Below are 16,616 nucleotides of genomic sequence, written 5' to 3'. Positions count from 1 at the left end.
AAATGGAAGTTTTTTTCCCCCAAAGGGAACTTATCTGCCCAGCAAAGGAACAGCATAAGCAGTGTCTAGGGACATCACTCTATAGGGTGTATATTATCATTTGTATTACTGATATGCAGTCAAATCACATATTTTTTACCTATTGCCCTTTTTATTCAACTTGATCGCACATAAAATGAATACAGGATACTAACTTTGTGAAGTACAGAACATTCAGTCGTTCTGGCCTCTCCTGAAACAGTTAAGTCTAGCCTCATATTTTGAGAACTGCTGCTGATGGACGAAAACTCATGGATTTGTGAATAATCCACGTGGTGCTCCATTACATGTCCTATAACTTGAGAATATCCATTACTCAATGCAGATCCCTATTCATCTACCATTCAGAGTTCATTTGAAATACAGGATTTTTTTCAGCATTTCCAGGGTGAATTTAATGGAATGCATTCCCAGTTCTAGTGGGTTTCTTGAGTCAATAACTTTATATCATATATATATATATATATATATATATATATATATATATATATATATACATATATATATAACTTACATTTCTGGAGTACATTAACATCACATGCTTAGAAATGAAATGATGGCCAAAGTGAGATCATAAATGGTATATATTGTTTGACTGGCGAAGCACAGAAGCACAGACTAGCATTTATTTGCATCCATAGCATTTTTTTTGAAAATCACACAGGTGGATGCTTATGTCTTTGCAAATTACACACATCCTTAACAAAAAGCCATTGTGATGGAAATGACTAGAAAACCTGAAATATTAATTGTAGGGTAAGCTGGAAACAGCTCAACAAACCGTAGATGAAAAATGCAGGCAAGAAAAACTTCTTTTATTATTTCCAGCAGATTCTTTGCTTTTGGATTCCATCAAGGGTTTACTGCATTGTGAGATAATAAATCTGTGTATGATTATGATTATAATCACTTAGTTATGTGTTTTTGAAAGGGAAGCTCAGTTGTTAAAGTCCCTAGCTCATTCCTGGTTGGTCTGAGGCTAATTTATAACCCTCAGGCACTGTATGTATGTATGCTCAATATCATAGGTTCATAGGTTCATAGACTCATACTAGGCTATCTGCCCTAGGGCATTTATAAGCCTAGCCAGAGTGTGTTTGGCTTTCGCCACCCATTTTAAATGAATTTTGCTATGCCCTTTTTCGAGGTTAGTATACTGTGCCTCTGTCTAACAGTGACACAGAAGTGATACCCGGGGTAAACCTACTATCTCCCATCCACTCATCAAGATTCCTCTTGAAGAGAGTCAGTGAGGGACTCTGCCTAACCTGGACTGGGATTTTATTCCAGAGTGAAGGGAGCCTCTGGGTTATGAATCTGTCCCTCCAGCATGTCGTATTTATTTCAGTGCTGAGGTTCAAGTTTCTCAAGCGCGTAGCTCGATGGGATTTGGATTTTCTGAGGTGCAGCATGTCCATTAATTCTGGGTTGGACATGGCTTTATATGTCAGGCACAGATCGCCTCTGAGCAGGTGGTATGCCACTGAGTAGAGCTGGAGTTTCTTTAACCGGGCAGCATATGGCATCCGTTTGAGCCCTTTGATCCTCTTGGTGAGGTACTTTTGGGGTCTTTCCAGTTGCTGCAGGTGTCTGGTAAGGTACATCTCAAAAGGGGCATTGTACTCAATTATGGGCCTGATGAGGGATGAGTAAAGAGGCACGATGACCTCCCCTGATCTAGATGTGAATCCCTTCATGATTAGGTGGGCTATATCAAATGTTTTTCTAACCACTTTGGCCACGTGGTTGTCAAATGAGAGATTGGTATCAACTTGGGTCCCCAGGTCCCTAATTACTTCTTCCGTACTTAATGGATTACCACCTATGTGGTAATGTGTGGGCACTTTGTTTTTGCCAAAGGGGATGACTATACACTTTTTGGCGTTTAGCTTGAGGCCATGGCTCTGGCACCAGTTCTCTGTTTCTATGAGGCCCTTTTGTAGGATGCTTGTGTCGGCTGGAGAGTCGATTATGGCGCCCAGTTTGCAGTCATCTGCGAACTTGGTCAGCCACAGTCCTTCCATGTTAGCCTGTACCACCGAGAAATATATACCGAACAAGAGAGGTCCCAGGACTGAGCCTTGTGGGACGCCACTTGTAACTGGTTTGGCGTCTGACATGGCTCCAACAATTCTAACCATGTGGGTTCTGTCCTTGAGCCAGTTTGCAACCCATCTAGTGACATAGGGGTTTATATTTAAGCTGGTGAGCTTATCTATAATGCCCGAGTGGGGTATTGTATTGAAGGCTTTTGCAAGGTCCAGGTAGGCTGTGTGGACCACCTTCCCCTCGTCAATGGCCTTGGTGACTGTTTCAAAAAAATCAACCAGGTTTAAGAGGCAGGATCTGCCCTTAACAGTTTGGATTTTGTCTGAGTAATCTGACTGGCTGCTCTGAACTTTCTGGGATGTGTATTAATTCACCCAATCTTGTGGCTAAGGTCAGGGCTGAAAAGAGACAGCGATAGACTGGTTTATATTTCGGGTTAACGAATAAATCATAATAACAGCAGGATTTTTTCATTGCGTATGCCAGTCGATATATGAAATCACAGAAACAGACAAATGTGTGTAAGAAAATAATGAACAGACATATGTTAACACAGTACCAACTTAAATACTGTGTTCAATAAATAAATAGCAGCTTGGATAGGTGCACTAATTATTAGAATAATTACTAACATGTCCAGGTACGGAAGGACACCACCAAATACTGATCTTTAAAAAAGAAAGGTCCCCTGCCAACTAGGTAACATGCTTGTTCTCAGAGAGCATAAGTCTCACATTATCTCAAAACTGTCAGTAAATAAATATTAATCTCTAACAACAATCAAAGTTAAGTGGGTTGCTGGTGTACACCCCCACCCCCATTTTTATAGCCCTTATAAACTTTTTCCTCAAGGAAGGCTTGCATTTTTATATCACTTTGTTTTGCCAGAGTCTCATTGGTTTTGCCCTCTATGCATTTGTTGTGGAATATATATGTGTCTTGATTTGGCCTAAGTTGGGACCCACCCCTAATGTGATGGACATCAGATTGTCCATATGCTGAGTACTTCAGAGGATAGATTATACTCCCCACTTCAGCTGTACTGATGATGAATCCATAAACGTTAAATACATAAGTTTAGTTACTGAAGTTTGGGTTTGGTGGCATAAATGCTTCAATAAAGTGAAAATAAGAAGACTCGTTGTGCATTCAGAAACCATTAAACTGAAATACTTGTATAACCTTAAGAGGTGATTTGCATATCTCCCAGGATGCTGTCATCAAAGCAGGTTTGCATTTTTTTTTCCATTGAAATTCTGTTTTGCCAGAGCCTCCCTAGTTTTGTTCTGTATGCATTTGCTGTGGGACCGTTTTTCATTTAGTTAAAATTTACGGCTTTGAAAATCATTTATAAGCTGCTTGTTGAAAAATATCACTTCAAAATAGCAAAAGAAAAAAGAAACATTCAGTTAGGCACTATATAATTGAAATTTGTATTCATTTAGTTAGCACTTGTCAACGGGGCTGAATCATGGATGCTTTGCACACATAACCTAGGTCTCAAAGACAAGGTTATATAAGTATGTTTAAATATAAGATCAGTTTCCTGCAGCAAATCAAACAGTATGCTTTTGGAAGGCAGGCAGAAAATAAAAACTGCTAGGGAATACTCAAGGGAAGAACTTGTCAACTCCACATAGATGGTGTGAAAAAGTTAGGAATGAACCCTAGACCCTGGTGCTGTGAGTGAGAGAGTTTACCACTGAGTCAGCAAGACACCCAGACTGTCATTACTAGCAGAGAAGAGTCGAATAGCAGCTTTCACCTATGCTCCAATAACGTGCATTTTCTTGAAGAAGTGGCAATTACACTAAAATCAATGTAAAGCTTAACAGTGATCATACAGTCAGAAAGCTGTACAAGAATAGTGGCTGACTGACCTTCTAGTTAACAATCCACATTTTCTTTGTTGCACACTTGTTTTTCACTTCTTTTACCAGCTTTAAATGTTTTTTTTTTTTTTTAATATTTGCAAATTCCTTGTCAGTTTACTGATCTAACTACTGCAGTCATGTGGAAAGCCAAACCAAACCTACTCTTAAGGATTTTTGATAATTTTGAACAATGCTGTTTCTAGAAAGGTACACGTGTCTTCTGAGACTTTCTTACAGTTTCACATAGCATAGGAAACACAATAGAAAAAAAAAACTTACAACATTACTCAGAACTGATGACATATCAAAGTCTGTTTGAGTATGTGTTTGAGTGAAGTGACTATGTACCTGATGTATATTTGATCAATTCAAAACAGCAGTAGAATGTTTTGCAGTTTCCAAAACTTAATTCTTTATCTGACTGGAAATATTTCTAATATTAATTAGCAGTTTCTTTTAAAATGAGTGGAAGAAAAATGCATTGTGGGAAGGGTACACATCTAGAAATATCTTTCAATTTGGTCAATGGATGTTTAGGGTATTTCACTATAATCATATAACATTTTTGCTGCCTTTTATGAAAAGCGGTGAATTAATTGTTAGGTCTTGCAAATGATGTTATAAGTGCCTTTCCTCTGTGTAACACGTTGCCTCTCTGTAACCTTTAAAAGAACATAGTGCTTCCTCATTTGAGCTTCACTGTGTCTGTGGAGGCATGGGAATGTCTTACAAGTCCAGGCTGCTCACTGTAGTTTCAGTTTTGAAACTTTATGCTCGTGTATCTTTCTTTACCACACCCTCTTTTACACTTGTTATTATTTTTATATATATGCTACATGTACAGACTTCATATGATATTACCATGACCAGTGTGAGTTTTATATTTGCCAACTCAAGATCAAAACATGCACATATGCTTTAGCAGAACCATTAATATTTCTTGCCCTGTAAAATAAAAGCCCTGATGCTTCACAACTCACCTTCAGAACAACACAGTAGGTATCCATTTCATAACAGTGGCCACATTCTGATTTTCAAATAAATGCATGAAAGACTCCTTTCTGTGATATTCAGCAGAAACAGATTATCCTAATTCCTATGGAACTGTATGGTTTTCGGAAGTAAATCTTCATGAGCACATAAACTTTTAGAAATGATCTTGTCAAACCAGAAATACAGGAAGACACTAAAGAAGAAAAGTTGTTGTACAGCAGATATTAAGTAAGCAATGCATGTCTGCAAATTAAGGTGGCCTACAGTAATTATGTGTTTTTGCCTGCAGTAACTTCCTGGTAGAATATTTCTGACTTCACCTACTAATTTACTGTTAAATAGCATCAATAACATGATATTCTTTTAACTGTACTACAAGTATATGTTCTTTAATGCATGTTAACTTGCAAATGGAATATATTGCCCTGTAAATGAATGCGTGCATGAAATATTAATTGGTGAGTTTCACATACTGTAATGCATTGGTATTGTTATGCAAAGATCTGACCTAATGATATGACCTGGAAAAAATTAATATGCCATGTTAGATGGAGGTGTGGTCTTGTCAAACATAAATAAATATATAATAAAACACAAATGAATAAGACGTGCAGCACATTTCTCAAACTCAGCACAAGAAATCTGGACAAAGACAAAAATAATGGGAGGACAATGGAACAAAAATAAGTATGTTTTAATTACTGTTGTTATAAACTTAGAAAGTTGCTAGAATAACAGGTTTTGCATTATCATGCATTTTTGAAGGATATAAAGTCTGAAACTTAAATGTAGGTCATTGTTTAGTCATTTGCCAGAAAGCCAGAATTTTTTTGAAGAACACACACAAAATCTGAATAAAAAATCTGGACATTCTGCAAAAACTTGGACACTTGAGAGGTATGATGGACAGCAACAACACAACCTGTCCCTTGTACCCATTTGGTATGATCTGGTTACTGTCCAAAAGAGAAAAACATTTGGCTGTTATACAATTTATAAACAGGCAAAAAAGTTTAAAAAAAACTCATGAGATGTGATTCAGAGTAGCATGGGATGGTTGAGTTACATGATTCATAATTTAGGCATATGAATAATTAGCATTTCTGAACATCCAACCCACACAACTTGATTGTATTGTGCAATGTTACCAGGCATGTATCTGTGCAGTCATAGCTGTCTGAGTTACTCCATTTGCACAGATTTCACTGCAAGGATTCACAGAGGTTTAGAGCATTGTGATGTGGAATTAGCACAAATGCTGACAATGTGCAGATTGTGGATGATGATTATAAGGCACAGACATTTGCACAAGGAGTAAAATAGTGTAGGATGTCATACATGCTAAGGAAAGCATGATGACATGGACATTATGGAACTCTGTGTTAATAAGCCACACTATGTATACAAATAATGACTTCTAAAACGTTGGAAAGATTCAGAAGTGAATAAAATAGGCTCACTGTACCATGGTACATATCTAGTTGTTTTGCACTTGCAAGCATGGTGTACGTCAGAAAAGTGATGACTGGGTTAATAGCAGCCATAACTCAACATGTAATCATCCATTATCTGTGCAAATGTTCCTATTGCTGCAGGTTAGCTGCAACAAAGCAGGATGAATAGACAGCTCCTGACTTACTATCAGCCCACAGACCAGTAGACTGCAGACTGTTCTGTGTGGGCAAGGAAACTGTAAGTGATACTGTTGCAGTGTGTCAACCATAAACAGAACTGAAGGGTGACATGTGGTATGCCCACTTCTTTTGATACTAAAATATGTGTAACTTTAACCAATTAAGCCACATGGACCTTTCAGTGACCTACTGGGAGCATGTTAGGGATATTGCAGGTGTCAGGCTCACAAACTCTTAACCAGTTCCTCAGCTTTGTGGTACAATCTGTACAAAAGCATACTTGAATTTCCAGCATTGCAGATAAGAGAAACACAATGGGACCGGACAACATCCCAGGCTGCGTTTTACACAAACTTCAGAATGAACTGGCTCCCCACTTAAGCACCATGTTCAATAATAGCCTTGCATCAGGCTTTGCGCCCATTGAATGGCACACAGCAACAGTTATCCCATTCCACAAAGGGGGAGCCACCACTGATCCCAGGAACTATCGACCTATTAGCCTGACGAGCCTGGTCTGCAAGGCCATGGAATGTATCATCATGGAACTCATAAACAAAGACATTGGTAGCCTCCAAACTCTGGATCCCACCCAGTTTGGGTTTGTGAAAGTCAGATCATGCCTCCTAAACCTGATCGACTTCTTTGAGGCAGTCACCAAAGCCGTAGATGAGGGGAAGGTGGTTCACACAGCCTATCTTGACCTCGCCAAGGCTTTCGACACCATCCCCCATTCTAGAATTATAGCTAAACTCACTAAACTAGGTATAAATCCCTACATCACAAGATGGGTTGCCAACTGGCTCACTGACAGAATCCCCACTGTAAAAGTTGCAGACTCCAATCTGACCTCAAAACAGTGACAAGTGGAGTACCACAGGGTTCCGTCCTGGGACCTCTCCTGCTTGGTATCTACTTCTCTGAAGTACAGAATAACACAGAAGGCCTCTGGCTAACAAAGTTCGCAGATAACTGCAAACTAGGAGCCATAGTCAAGTCCCCAAATGATGTGGACATCCTACAGAAGGGCCTCACTGAGACAAATGCCTGGTGTCAGAGCCATGGCCTCAAGCTCAATGCCAAAAAGTGCAGTGTCATTCCCTTTGGTAAAAACTCTGTACCCATGAACTACCAAATAGGCAGCAATCTACTTAACACCGAATGTGTGATAAGAGACCTTGGGACCCAGGTGGAGAGTAGTCTCTCCTTTGATAGCCACATCGCTACAGTAGTCAGGAAGTCCTTCTACGTGGCACACCTCATCATAAAAGGGTTCTCATCTAGGAAAAAAGAGGTCATTGTTCCCCTCTACTCGACACTCATTAGGCCCATTATAGAGTACAATGCCCCTTTTGGACTGTACCTCACAAGACATCTGCAGCAACTGGAAAAGCCACAGAAGTACCTCACAAAGAGGATTACCGGCCTCAAACAAATGCCCTACACTGACCACCTCAAAAAACTCCAGCTTTACTCTGTAGCATATCGCCTACTCCGAGGTGATCTCTGCCTAACATATAAAGCTATGTCAAACCCAGAGCTGTTGGACATGCTACACCTAAAGAAATCCCAATCCCTCCGAGCTACACAGTCTAGGGACTTAAACCTTGTCACCACAATAAACAGGACATGCTGGAGGGATAGATTCCTGTCCCAGAGACTTCCCATACTCTGGAACAGGCTACCCATCTATGTCAAGCAAAGTTCTTCATTAGCACTCTTCAAGAAAAATCTTGATGGGTGGATGGGAAATAGGAAATACACCCCGGGGATCACTTCTGTGTCTCTGCTCAACAGTGGCACAGGAAAATAACCTTCTTGGTTAGCGTAAGCCAGGGAACCTTGTTGGCTAGGCTTACGTAGGCCCTTGGGCCGATAGCCTAGTACCTACCTATGAACCTATGAACCAGCAGGAAGGAATTTTATGAATAGCTCATTTTCATAAGATCTTGGGAGCCACAGGCCACACACACACACACACACACACACACACACACACACACACACACACACACACACACACACACACACACACACACACTGCCATCAAGGCTCCACATGGTCCAGATAGACTGCAATGCATCAACAAGAAGGGATTCTGCTCACTTGACTGCCAGGGGGTTTATAACACCAAGGCACTATTAATGTGTTCATGTGCCACCCATACATTTCTTACAGTTCACATAATTAGCATACATCTGCCTTATACCAAAGGTTCCTGTGAGGGACCTTACCATAGTGTAATCTGGTTGGTAGGTGCACACACGTTTGACAGACAAATCCATATATGCAGGTACCATGCGAGCACATAGCATGCCATATACAATATGTAATTTGTTTTGTATTGCAGGTGATGTTGGATATGCCCCAGATCCTTATTATATGACTCCCCCATCTGCGCCCCCCTGAGCATACAGAGAACAGACAATATGTACCATAAGCAGAAATGCGTAATACAGTGGCACTGGTGTTCACCCTACCCAAGGGATGATTCCATTACTTAGATAAATCAGTAGAGGCACTGTAACATAATCCAGATATCTGCAACAAGATCTTTATTGTGTGTGTCATGCTACATAACTTGCCATTGTGCAAACAAATACAGTGACAGGTGAACATCTTGGCATGGGTTTCAATACCAGTTGTACTAGTAACAGAAGAGCATGGTGGAATGTCATGTGAGGAACTCACAGCAGCAGGTCCACAGCTGGGGTAATATGAGCAGAATACAGAGCAGCACCATCAAAGAGGTGGCATCTGGTCCACAGCAAAGAGGTGGCATCTGGTCCACAGCTACTAGCAATGACACAGACAGCATAGAATAAACTGATGCATGTGTTACCACAATCAGGCTATGTAGATCAGTGTATGGAATGGCAGTTCTGTGTATCAGATATCACCATACACAGAGGTTATGGGGTTCTCAGGGCACAGTCATCACTAGCACAGTTGGAGGGACATAGTGACAGGTGATTAAAACACTATGAAGTAGAATCAAGGGAGGTTAACATGGCACCTCTGGGAGGTTGTTGGGAGTCAGGGATCATTGCCATTGTCCTCTTTGTTGGCTTCTGGTGTCACAGCTTGATGCAGACCATGGCAGGGAAGAAACAGAAGTGCAGGACTATGCATGTTTAGCCTGATAGGGCATGACATGTGTTGATTCTGACAATTGTAATTGCATTATCATGAATTGGTCATCACCTCCATAATTAGAGTTGACTGGTGAATTATGGGAATGTATGTATGCAGCCTAATAGGGTATCCCAGGTACTGAGTCCAAACAGAAACATTGCACATGATGTGGACTGATACACATGAACATAGGTGGTGGGCTGTATGCCCACAGGTGACAGTGATGACACCATAACAGCTGTCTTATATAGTCTGACCCGATGCATTCTATGACTGACTCTCTGTATCCAGACTGTCTCATGGCCATGGAAGGCAAGACCTATTGAGGCATGATGGATTATGATGGCCATAAGTCTCAAGGAGCCACTTATGAAGGCAGCATTTGTCACAATCAACCTCAGCAACATTGATCTCTTCCTGTCCCTATACTCCATAAGACAGGGTACTTGCTGTACGCCATCATGAAATCCACTAAGCACACTCACCCTCTTAAAAATACTGTGAGTCACACCTGATTATGCCTAGATCACTGACCTGCCCATCTGCTAGTTACTGCCAGTTGTCACAACCATATCAGGGATGCTCCTGGACTCATGGCAGTGTCTAACTGACACATCTATCCCCCATGTTGGGTATGCAAACCTCTGAAAAGGTGCACATTTTGAATGTTGTATGTGTGCTGCAGCTATAGATGGAGACTGTGAGGTAATCTAAGGTAGAACATGTCTGTCATACACTGGTGAGTCTATGTGCTCAGTCTATACATCTAGGGGGGTCTCTGTAATGAGGAATGTGGATGACCCCACCCCAGTACTGTTGCAGACAGTCCTCCTGTGTCATCAGATGGTGTTACCTGCATGTTGCCATTATTGTTAAACACAGGTGTCCGGCTAAAGTTAGACCTTTGTTGATCTGTTGTGCTTAATTCTCAATCACTGATATCTGCAAAAATAGGAACACAAAAGCCACTAGTGTCTGACCATATACACACAAACATATGATATATATATATATATATATATATATATATATATATATATATATATATATATATATAGTTCCCTATCAGAAGCCTGAAACACTATAAGCTTGAAAATCAAAATCCTGAAACCAAAAGCCTGAAAACTCAAAATCCTGAAAACCAAAAATCCTGAAACTGAAACTCAAAATCCTGAAAACACAAATAATGCTAATATGCCAATATGTAGTAAAAAACACTGATGGATTCGCCAACCAAAAAGAGGATGCTGTTTCAAAATACCATAAACGAACTCTTTATTCACGAAAAACAAACAGATAAGCACTTTCACGCACTGAAAGTGCGCTTCCTCAGATCTTCACATTTAATGAACGATTCCAGATGGTATATATAGTCAGTAAATTTCAATTAGAACAGGTAAATGCATCCAATCATTCAATTTGCTCAATTAAATTCAAAACAGAAAATAGTGCTCACGTTTATATGGAGGGCTAGTAGACAAACTGTCACAATGCTTATATACATTTGTTAAAAACAATACTTTCCAACTTTAAAACACATTGGGACAACTTTAAAACAATTTAAAACATCTAAAACATATCTAGTCACTATATAATAATGTGCAAATATTGCATTTCATAAATTTGTAGAACAATATATGTAAAATCTTTCTCATATTCTATATGAAAAGCTTTCTTATATTCTGTATGAAAATATATGAATATGAATATAAATACATATAAAGAGTACATAGAATAAAAAATATGTTTATATATACAAGATTCATGTATTCATATGAATACTTATATATAAAAAATATCGAAAATATTCCTATCTGTAAATGTCAGATATAAATATCATGTAAGGACCTCATGTTTTTGAGTGTATACATGTCAATAACATATATGGGACCAAAGGTATGAATCTGTAAAGCCAAAGATGTAAAGATTGATATTTATTTAATTTCTATATGTACTTCCTTACTAAAAATATATACTTAGATCCTCAAACATATATTCAAATTCAATATACTTATATACTAAAAATCTATAAAATCTTAAATATTAACAATTAAATATTAATACATATATAAATATATAAATGTATAAATAAATGAATGAATATATTACTATATGTGCATATATAGTATGTTATTTAAATAAAATGTATATAATAATATATCTATCAATATAAATATATAAATAGAATACATATATAAATAAACCATTTGTAACAAATAACAAGTGAATAAATAAGTAAATAAATATATATATAAATATAAATATAACTGTGTATATGTATATAGTATAAAACAATCTGTATATTCAGTTATTGTATATCAGATGTAAACTAATATTGTTTAAAAAATATATATAGCCTTCTGAGATATTTATCAAACATAGAATAACAAAACATTTCATATATTTCATATATTGTATTTGTGAGTGCACATGTGCTTAGATGGTATAGTTAAACTAAATGATACTGTTAAATGAAATGAAATTGAATAAAAGGCAGCTATTATTCATGGCCTATAAATATTATACAACATTTCAATAACCGTGGGACTAATATATATATATATATATATATATGTATGTGTGCAGATAGATGCAACAACCTTTACTTATATAACCTGCTATCTAGAACTGGTTTAATGCAAATACTCTGATTCAAGCCAGGGTGTAAGTGGGCACCTAATTTCAAAATCCATGACAATTCAATATTTGCTAGAGTGTTTACATTGTTCCCCCATCTTTTATTTAAACTTACTAGCTGTAATACTCGAAATCTAAAACTATGTTCTGTAAATTCATTTATGTGTCTGGCTAGAGCATTCTTATCATTCTTCTTTTTTATTTCATAGATGTGATTGTATATCCTTTGTTTAAATTTTCTCTTAGTCAGACCAACATAAAAAACTTCGCATCTTGTACATGTCGCTAAACATATCAGATTCATAGAATTGCAGCTTGCATAAAATCTGGGTTTGAATGTGAAATCCATTCTTGGATGTTCATATAGTTGTTCATCACTTATATATCGACACATATTACATCTTGTACATGGGAAGGTGCCTACAGTTTTCAGATGTATCTGTTCATTTAATTTAACTTTCTCTTCTTTGAAACATAGTAGTCGTTTGAGACTAGGTGAATTTTTATAAATAAATTTAGGTTGCTCACCTACTATATTTTTAATTCCTTCATCCACAGTTAATAATTTCCAGTTTTGTTTAATTATATTCTTCAAATCATAAATGTCATTAGTATATTGCATCAAATATGCTACTCTGCTTCTAGTGTTATAAGTCCTTCTATTCACTGTGGATTGGTTAAATACCTTGTTATATTTTTCTAATGAATTATGTGCACAATCTTCCGTTGGAAAGACTTCAATTTTGACCTCATTGAGCATTCTTTTATTGTAGCCTCTATCTATAAAGAGCTTCTCCATATTTTCTATTTCTTGAATGAGCACTTGATCGTTGTCACATAACCTGCCTATTCTAGTATATTGACTTTTGACTATACCTGGGAACACATGTCTAGGATGCATACTATTATAGTGTAAAAGGTTGTTCACCCAACATGTCTTCCTGTATAGACTGGTTTCCATCCGGTTCCCATTTATTGCAATGTTGATATCTAAAAAACTAATACAAGTATAAGACCACTCCATTGTAAATTTTAAAAACTGGGTGGTTGAGTCCAAATGTGTTAAAAACTTTTTAAAAACATCCATAGTGCCTTCCCATAAAATCAGAATGTCATCTACAAATCTTCTATACATTCTGATATTTTCTATGTATCTTTCATCATTAAATAAATTGTTTCTCTACCAGTTAAAGACAACTAAATTAGCATAAGTGTTAGCAACGGGAGTGCCCATAGCTACTCCCCATTGCTGTAGATAATATTTGTCTTTAAACATAAATGCATTATTCTCAAGAACCATTTGCAGAAGAAAATGTAACAAAATTTTCTCATCTGTATCAAAATCTGTATCTAAATTAAACACTTCCATCATGGCTTGCAAACCTTCATCATTGGGTATGCTAGTGAAGAGGTTTTTAACATCTAGGGTTATTAGGATGCAGCAATACAAAGACACTAATATCTACCGACTGACCTTAACCCTAACCCTAAGGTCCGTCACTATCACACACTCACCTGACCCGCGCCCTAACCCTAACTCACTTAAACCACCCCTAACCCTAATTTTTGTCACTATTGCATACATGCCTAACCTGCGCCCTAACCCTAACTCACTTAAACCGCCCCTAACCCTAACATAAAACCAACCGCACACTTACCTGAACCCAAAGCATGACCTAACACCACAGGGCTAACAATAGCAAAGCCACAATGATGTCAGTATGTCTATTTTGTGTTTTCAGGATTTTGAGTTTCAGGATTTTGGGTTTTCAGGATTTTGAGTTTTCAGGCTTTTGGTTTCAGGATTTTGATTTTCAAGCTTATAGTGTTTTAGGCTTCTGATAGGGAACCATATATATATATATATATAGATATGCAAATATATGGTCCTATAATCTTCTGTAGCATGCATAGTACTGTATATTAAAATATATCTATAGCATTTTTTGACAGCTATACCTTGTCTTACAGGTTGCTGCAACTGCAGTCCCGAGGCATCTGGAAAGACAGATATGCTGGTGGGTATTAATTACTCCTTCCCTTCATACGTGTAGTGAAGCTTGCTGCACTGTACTGTAATGGACATTATTAACTTTGTGCTTTCCCTACTGAGACAAGGGTGGCTGTTGCTAGCCTAGCTCTCACATGCAAGTTCTGGGGGCCCACCACTCCTGGCTGTCAAGTAAAACCAAAACCTCCCTAGCCTCATTGAAACCATTCAACTGCTGGATCATATGCTGGCAGTTGCCATGTACATCAAAGTGACCATGAAGCATATGACCAGTATGCTTATATACAAGGAATGTATATGCCTGTAATGCCTCTGTGCATGACTATATCCATTCTTAGCACCATGGACATACAGTAGCATCACTGTACAGCACTATGTCATTTCACAAGTGATCCAAAAATGTGTATCTATGTCCATGAGGCTACCATTTTGTTCCTCGAATAGACCAAAGTGAGTAGACATGGCTACTTCAGCACTGCAGAATGCAGGGCTACAGCATGGTGGGTAAGGGAGAGCATGATTTTCTTCTTCTTCTTCTTCTTCCTGCTTTGAGAAGTACCTACTTTATAAGTATGAGGGCCCTGTGTAGACGATGGATACCTATCATGAGTTTGCCAGGATAGTTTACAGATCCATAGGTACTTGCTAGGCATGCAGTTCAGAAGACCATTGAGGAGCCTAGCCAAATCTTCACAATTGGCCCAAAGCACTATCTGGTTAACTGACTTGTTCAAAGTCACACAGCAGATGAATGAAGTCTGAGGGAACCAAACTCTGCACCACAGAAAGCAGCCTATTAAAAGCTCATAGCCTTAATCCTCTGTATTAACTACCAGACTACTATTGTCACTGGCACCACCCACTCTGGTAAGTAGTGCCTTCACAGATACAGTAATCTGAGGTGGTGCCATCCTGGCCTACTTCATCAGTAGAAGGCAGCGGTTACAGAAGTGATAGACATACTGCAAGCATTTTTTCATTGCTATTGTTTCTTCCTATCCTTACTCTTCTATCCATATACTTAGAAGTCCATACCTTGTTTTCCAATGGCACAAAAATTACAGCTTAATATGCATGAATGTCTCAGAAAGTGAGAAAACTCTCCAAGAAGTGGGCTGGATATGGCTTTTCTGGCAGTCCTGTGACAGTGCTTATCACGTGTGCATTTTTTTCCCTTGTGTTATCCTTCTGCGGGCGCAGTAGTAGAAGAGGAGGAGGAGGAGATGAGGCGAAGCTCACCTCAGTTTGTGACAGTTTATGTCTCTGGAGCAGGAGCATCATTGGCTGACAGGGCTGCCTTTCAGGAGGAAGACTACAGTTCAATTGCTGTAGGGATTAATGATGACCTCTGTGACCACTTCTCTGGGAAATGAAGGCTTCTCTTCTGAAAGTGTTCCGGAAGAGTCTGCCCTGGTCTCCTGACATCACTTGTAGTGACTGGCAGACAATAAGGCGCGGTGACAACTGAATACCCTCCTTGGCAACATGGAGTACCTTCTGGTGTGGCTTATTGAGTCACACAACCAGCAAGTCCTACTCATCACATCAGTAGGCAAGCAAGCATCCTAAAACATTGGTCAACCATGTAAGTGACACCTGGGCTTGTTGCTGTCTGGGAAAGCATGGCATCCATCCATGCCAGGATCTTACCCAGCCCCATCCTGATGTTTCCCTCAATTATGTGTCACTCTCTGTTCCTTGTTTCTTGTGCAATTCTCCTCATCTTCACCTGTCCAACCTTTCTATGTCTGTGTCATTCCACTGTCCTTCCAACCTTTTGTGCATCTACTGCTCCTGTCTGCCTGTGTCTCTGTTTTATGTTCATCTGCCTGCTCCTGTTACCTGCCCTTGTCCCTTTATTCCATCCAGAGCCGTTTTTCACTGCCTTCCCTATCTGCCCTTATTTTCTACATATTAAAAAGAAGATCTTCCCATTTAAAAGAATGTCCCCACCCATCTTTCATACCTTACAGTTATCCTTGTCTGTTTCCTTTGCTTGCAGCTCTCTCCTTTCCTACCATCCTAGCTGCCCCAATTCCTCCCCATTTATGTGATGAATGGGGGTGGCACTTTGTTGTGCACACCCAACATTGTCTGTCTGGTGGCTGCTATGCTGCCTGTCTTGCTCCAAATGAACAAAAAGGGCAGTTAAACTGCACTAGCCTGCCTTCACTGTGACGACTGTCACTGACAGCCATCTGTTTCGTTCTGTACTTCTGTTCCAGCCACAGAGCAGCCTAGCAC

The 16,616-nt window shown here is 38.8% G+C and overlaps 1 protein-coding gene across 3 annotated transcripts in view; it reads right to left on the bottom strand.

Annotated features, from left to right (window-relative positions):
- The window catches only part of CRACR2A (calcium release activated channel regulator 2A), a 1,193,169-nt gene that overhangs the window by 1,022,043 nt on the left and 154,510 nt on the right, over positions 1 to 16,616 (bottom strand). The window contains exon 1 of one of the 3 annotated variants that reach the window (XM_044087572.1): positions 4,943 to 5,084. The exons of the other annotated variants lie outside the window; for them this stretch is intronic. The gene's annotated coding sequence lies outside the window, so the exon portion shown is untranslated. Of the gene's footprint in view, positions 1 to 4,942; positions 5,085 to 16,616 lie in introns of those variants that run through there. 3 annotated transcript variants of the gene reach the window in all.

Source organism: Protopterus annectens, chromosome 11.part0 (assembly GCF_019279795.1).
Source record: "Protopterus annectens isolate FY-2018-M chromosome 11.part0, PAN1.0, whole genome shotgun sequence".
NCBI lineage: Eukaryota > Metazoa > Chordata > Ceratodontiformes > Protopteridae > Protopterus > Protopterus annectens.
This window is presented reverse-complemented; position numbering and strand designations above follow the sequence as displayed.